The sequence below is a fragment of the Triticum dicoccoides genome, chromosome 5B, assembly GCF_002162155.2.
Source record: "Triticum dicoccoides isolate Atlit2015 ecotype Zavitan chromosome 5B, WEW_v2.0, whole genome shotgun sequence".
Lineage (NCBI taxonomy): Eukaryota > Viridiplantae > Streptophyta > Magnoliopsida > Poales > Poaceae > Triticum > Triticum dicoccoides.
Genome location: NC_041389.1, coordinates 26,768,767 through 26,775,886, shown reverse-complemented (window position 1 = coordinate 26,775,886; position 7,120 = coordinate 26,768,767).

Genomic DNA, 7,120 nt, shown 5'->3' with positions numbered 1-7,120 from the left:
CTTTTGGCAGGACGACGGAGGCGGTCTCACGTCTTATTCCTCCCTCGAGGCGCCATTCAAGGGGTGGTTGGGGGTTGTGGTCCTGGCCTGGTGCGTGCTGGTGGGTAGCGGCGGCGGTGCTCGGCTCCTCCCCTGATTGCCGGTGTTGGTCCTTTCACAACTTTCAGCAGCTCCTCGCCTTGTTTGCTGGTTGGTTGCTGGCCGGTGGTGGTTGTCCGCCTGTTGGCACGGTCTGGACAAAGGGGAGATAGTTGTCTTCCCTCCGGCGGACCGAGGCGGCAGCCGGCGGACCGAGGCGGCAGCCGGCGGAGTCGATGTTTTCGTTCAAGCGGTCTGGCTCTTCATGTCCACGCCAATTAATGTCGTCAGGTGGCTTCGGCCCTGCTGTTCTGGCTGCGCGAGACCTCCGGCGGCTCAATCGCAATTTCTCCTGGTGCTTTGTTCGGTGCTGCCCCTGGGTGTTGTGAATTTGGCTTGTAATTTTTCAGTTTTTGGCAAGTCTTTGCCTTTGTCATCAGCACCACTGTATCCTAGCTATTTGATGGCTTCATTAATTTGAAGTGGGACCTTCGTGCCTTTTCTCTACAATAAATTTCCCTCACATTTCGAATAAAAAATTCCTTCAGTTGCAGAAAGCCATTGAGGGCCAGTTCTTTTCGGTCGATTGTAGAGAATCACAGTCCCAGGAATCAAAATCGCAAAAGAACTCATCTCTTCCTCAGGAATCATCTGAGAATCGTCAGAATCAGTAGTGTATTTGAGAATCGCCATATATGGACGATTCTGGCGATTGTGGGCTGCTCCGCAAATGAAAACGATCCGTCCTAGTGGAATACCCCTATTTGACTTGTTATTTACGGGTCAAATGCCACTCTGGTTCTCTCTCGGGCCAGACCTGTTTCGCCTCTCCTCTCTCGTTTCTCTCCGCTCGATCCCCGTGAGGCTAGGGTTCGCTCCGGCGGCGGCCGACCCCGCCCCGCCCCGCCCCGTCCATCAGCGCTCAGCTCCGTCCCATCCGCTGGCGCCCCGTCCCGTCCCGTCCGGCCCCGCCCAAGCCGCGTCGCCGGCGCCATCTCTCGCCCCGCTATCGCGACCTCGATCTAGGACCTCGGGTGCCACGCGCTGGAGGATCGAGCTCGTCATTGCCAGTGCCGAAATAGCTCCTCTACATCGACCCTCTCAATTTTCTGCAGTTTTCTTTGTTCTTGTGCACACAATTTCAGTCTAGGGGTATTACAGACATTTCAGCAGACAACTCATACAACAATCACAGATCATAATCTGCGAAAAGAACTGGACGTGTGATTCTCTTGGCAGCTGATTCTTGTGGGCAGTTTTCCAGAATCAGATTCTGGAGAATCATGAGCTGAAAAGAACTGGGCCTGAGCTTCTGCAGGTATGGGTTTACACCTTGTCAGTAGTACTTTTAGTATGGTTCTGCATTACTTGACTACATTTTTTTTATAAAACCACCTGTTTAATTTAGCATTAGTATGGTAACCAGGTATTCCTGGCGGGCAAGGGTCAGGCATTTGATAAATGTGTAGTGCTTGATTGAATGTAGAGCATGTGTACTCACGGATTTGTCTTCTGCTTGTGTGTTACCTAGGATAATGATAGGCTTCTCCTACAACAAAGTGTGACTAATTTTCTTTTGTCTGATCTAAATAGGAGGGTTCAAGCAATTCTCGGTTAGGTGAACACTTAGTATACAATTCTATTTTCTTGTCAACATGCAACATATTTGAGGACTTGTTTGATAGTATTGCAATATGGTCGAAACTGTGTTACTTCTAAGAACTGAATATTTTTAGTTGAAATACTGTGTAAACATTGAATAATAATGTTGGACGGGACCATCTACTTATTCGAAAGTATGTCTTTTGTGGCTTAAGCATAATATTTCAAAATTCACCGAGTTTTATGCAACAATACGGGTATATATATATATGCAATTAGAACAAAAATTAAAAGGCCCGTAGCAACGCACGAGCATTCTACTAGTTTAAAAAAAATACCAGACGTCCTCACCTCAATCTAAAAAGAAAAAAATACATTTAAAAATAATCCACACCTTCATCTAAAAAAAATTCCAAAAAAAATCTCAGCGATGCCGACCTGGCCAAAATGAAACGCGCCCAAGAATCAGGTCCGTTTTTTCATCAGTCATCAGTTTACTCTCAATTTTTTCATCAGTCAGTTTATTACTCAAGATGTAAACACAACTGTTTAATTAAATAATTATTACTCTCGATCAATATATATAGCTCCCCCGCCTGTGAAAATCCCTACGCTCGATTACTTCAAACCCCCGACCCGGTTTCACACCGCCGAGGTCTTCGCCGTCAGTGAATCTGGAAGCAAGGCGGTGCTCTCTGCTGCGAAGTTTCTTCCAGGGGTTTCATCCTCTCTTGGTATGTACAGTCTCTCTGTTTTGGATTTGATTGATCCATCGTCCGTCCGTCTCGCAACTTAATAATGTATGTGTCGATCGTGCTTGAATCACACAGATGGTGAACCGCTGAGACGCTGCTCCGGCTTCTGGGTCGATTGGGATGAGGACAAGAAAACCGGCTTTGTTTTGACAACTGCGTGGCTGATTCGCACAAAGGATTCTCCTGACAGCGGCTGGTCAGGCCGCGAAGAGTATGCTCCGCATGCTGATGTGAGTTAAATGTAGTGTTCTTTCTAAAAAATTCTACCCTTGTTTCATTCTTTTCCAGCCCAGCCGCTTCCACCCCCAAATAAATAACCATATAAATCTCTGGTGTAAATCTAACTAGTTGCAATTCTCTTGTTTTTTTTTGTGTGTGTGTGCGCTACTATTGGCCTTTCCTAATAATAACAACTAGACCTGCAGCGCGCCTTGGCGCACCTTGCCCGGTCCAAGCGCATAGTCCACTGCTACCAATCCAAAACAACATATACTCACAAGCAGCCCACAATATTGCACAATACAATTGAAACACTAAAATCAGGAGAAAGGATAAAGATTTAATATAAGCAGGATTAGGAATATATTCCACAGGTCAGAAGACTCGTAATACTTAGATCATCATTCATACATGAAGAGAATGGCGCCTGAATAGTACATTAGGGCACAAGAACAGTAAAAAAATACCTAAAGCAATGCGTTTATACAAAAGGCCAGCGACAATCGGAATTTTGAATATTTTTGGTACATCATACTTCTCAACTGCACACTATCAGTGTAGAGAAACATGGCAGGGCCACAAATTCACTGTAAGAAGCAACTCATCAACAACTGGCTCGACATTAACATGCCATGGCAGTAAGTACTAAGTGGACAAATATGCAATGCAACACTGTAATGATACAACAGTAGCTTCCAGTATGATCTCTATAACATAAATAATGATAGCCAGCGGCATTGCTTATTATGGCCAGTCATCTTGCTGGAAGCATGGGATTCCCACCAATCACTTATCAGTGGCGATTTGCCTGTGGAAATAAATACTATCACTGAACAACAGGCACTCATATAGCAACATGGTTAACAGAAACAATAGCACTCCTCCCGCTCTCTTGCTGAAAAGAATACAGAATTGCGCTTGTCCCCTAACTCATTTTGTGATACCGAGCCCAGTTCAGAGAACAAACAAAAAGAGAAGCAGAAAAACTCAGCAGAACACATGCTACAAAACCTTCCAAGAAATTTGTTGATATTCCCGTTGCGGTGATTAAAGTAAACCTATAGACGTGCTACTGAAACTTAAAAGGGGAGTGAGCTCACAGTGGCTTGGGAGCATTGATGTGTTGAGAGGTCTTGACCTTGAAGGTAAAATTGTCCATGTCCTAGCCATACCTAAATGGATGAATAGAAAGTGTCATAGGAAAGTAGAAGGAAACTCAACACATAATAAGAATGGAATAACTATGCATATCACTATCAGCAACAAAATAGGGATATCCAATATATGTTTGCAGCAGATCAAGGTAAGACAGGGGATGAAAGATGGAACTGCACAACAACACCGTAAGAAAAATGATCCAAGTCAAAATTTAACTATAATACAGACTGAAATAGGAAGTGCAGCTTGTCGCACCCCATCCGTTCCAGTCCTGTCCAACCCGGTACGGTAATACAGGTTGATATAAAAGACCACTAAGACCCACCTATTCCAGTTCCAGCTGTTAAACCTCTTGTATATACGCCTGTACCGTAGAGAGTCAGAGTGTGCGTGTGTGCAGTTTTCAGAGTCAGCACACACGATCACCTCCTCGAGGCATGGCCCGGCCACGATCACCATCGTGGGCTCGCGCCCCCTGCCCTCTGTATAAGTGTAGCCCTGCTGATCAATGCAAAGAGTGTTCGATCTCATCTCCCTCAAACATGGTATCAGACGCTGAAAACAACCCCTTCGCGCCTGCCCAACCTCCTTCCGCTGCCATGGACACCAACCCTCTCGCCTCCCCCAACTCATCCGACGATGATGCTCCTCCGCCGGCTGGCGTCCTGCACACCGCCGCCCTAGCCAGCGCCCCGCCCCCACAGCCGGCTGCTCCCGCACCCGTGTTGGCCCCCGGCGCGTTTCCCCCCTCCGTCCTCCAGACGATCGACATTCGTCACCACGTCCCCATCACCCTGGATCTGCACGCCGGCAACTATGCGCAATGGCGCTGCTTCTTCTTCACCATCGTGGGCATGTTCGGCGTCCGCGATCACCTCGTCGCCCCTGCTGCTCCACGGCGCCGTGATCCCGAGTGGGTTATGGTGGAGCACTGCATCGTCCACTGGCTGTACGCCACCGTCTCGCCGGAGCTGCTCGACGCGGTCATGCAGCCCGACGACACCGCCGACATCCTCTGGGGCACCATCAAGGAGATTTTTCGCGCCAACCAACTCTCCCGCGCCGTGTACATCGACGCGGAGTACCATGCCGTGGTCCAGGGCGACCTGACGGTGATGCAGTACTTCGCTCGTCTGAAAACCTTCACCGACCAGCTTCGCGACCTCGGGCAACCGGTCGGCGACACGCAGCAGCTCTTCCACATGCTGCGCGGCCTCGGGCGTCAGTACCACGGTGCGATCCCGCACCTCACCGCACGCAATCCGCTGCCTACCCTTCTTCAGGCGCGCTCCTTTCTCCTCCTGGAGGAACACCGCGCGGAACAGTCTGCTCGTCTTCAGTCCGCGCACGCGCTCATCGCTGCTCGGCCCCAGGCTCCGCTCGCCGCTCCGGCCGCCCCTGCTGATGGCTCTGCGGGGCGAGGGCGCGGTCGCAACCGTCGCCGCGGCCGCAACTCCGGGGGGGTGCCGCCCTCTCCCGCGCCCGCACCACCCACACCGCGACCGGCTACCCTGCCAGGTCAGGCCCCTGGCGCCAACTCTTGGACTGGCATGGTGCAGGCCTGGCCCATGCCATGGCGTGCCCCTGGTGCCGGCATTCTCGGCCCGCGCCCCGGCGTCCCGCAGCAGCAGGCGCTCTTCGCCTACGGGAGCCCCGGTGCGAGCTCCAGCACGGCATGCCGCCCCCGTCGCCTTACGGGTATGGTGCCTACCCCTCCATCCTTCCCGGCTTCACCTACGGCTCGCCTGGCGCCAGCTCCAGCACGGCGCCCCCGCCGCCCCAGCCGTGGGACATGGGTGGCCTGCAGACGGCACTTCAGGCCGCGCACACGTCGCCCCCGCCGCCCTCGAGCACCTCGGACTGGTACATGGACTCCGGCGCGTCCTCGCACATGACATCAAACCCTGGTACTCTCCATTCCCTCTGCCCTTCTTTCCCTCCCCATGACATCATCGTCGGCAATGGCGGCCGCATGCCCATCACACACACCGGACGCGGCTCGCTCATTGCCAACAATTCATCCCTTGAACTGCACAATGTTCTTCTTTCCCCCAACATCATCACTAGTCTTCTCTCTGTTCGTCAACTTACTCGCGACAACCCCGTCTCTGTTGAATTTGACGCTTTTGGGTTTTCTGTCAAGGATATCCGCACCCGCCTGGTGATCCTTCGGTGTGACTCGACAGGCGATCTGTACCCGGTGTGCCCCAACCCCGCCGTTCCCCGTGCCAGCTTCTTCGCCGGCGCGGCGTCCACGGACCTATGGCACAGCCGGCTCGAGCACCCTGGCGAGGAGGCGCTTCGCCGTGCCCTGCAACACCTCCCGTTTAGCTGCGCGCCATCCTCTCCACACTCCTGCACCGCCTGCCGTCTCGGCAAGCACACGCGCCTGCCGTTCTCCACCAGCACGACGCCTAGCTATTTTCCCTTTCAGTTACTGCATCTAGATGTTTGGACTTCCCCCATTGTCAGCATTTCAGGCTTTGAGTACTATCTGGTTGTAATTGATAGCTATACCCATTATGTTTGGACTTTCCCCCTTCGCCGCAAGTCTGAAGTTCTTTGCGTGCTCTCTGAATTTTATGCCTATGTCCAAACCCAATTTGAGCGACCCATACTCGCCTTCCAGACCGACAATGGGCGCGAGTTTGACAACCTCGCGGTCCGCTCGCTCCTCTCCAAGCACGGCACCGTCCTACGCCTCACCTGCCCTTACACCAGCCAACAGAATGGCAAGGCAGAGCGCGCTATCCGCACTCTAAACGAGAGCGTCCGCGCCCTCCTGCTCCATGCCTCGCTCCCGCCGCGGTTTTGGGCTGAAGCTCTTGCTACTGCAACACTTCTCCTCAATTAAAAAACCTGCACCGCGAGCTCGCCGCGCACACCACATGAACTCCTCCTCGGCACGCCACCAGACTACTCTATTCTGCGGGTGTTCGGTTGCTTGTGCTACCCCAAAACGACCTCCACCTCTCGCCACAAGCTCGATCAACGCTCGATAGCTTGCGTTTTCCTCGGGTACCCGCCCGATCACCGCGGCTACCGCTGCTACGATCCCACCACCAGGCGCGTGCTAACCTCTCGCCACGTTCGCTTTGACGAGCTCGCCTTCCCATTCGCCACGCCGCGCCTACCACCTTCCCCGCCCACTCCGTCACCACGACTCGTTCCTGCACCCGTCGTAGTCCCCACGACTGCGCCTACGCCTGCTCCCGCTCGCCGCGATCATGCGCCCACCGTCGCAGCAGCCAGCACCGCTGGATCTTCGTCCCACACGCGAGATTCAAACCCTCCGCGCGCGCCAGGCG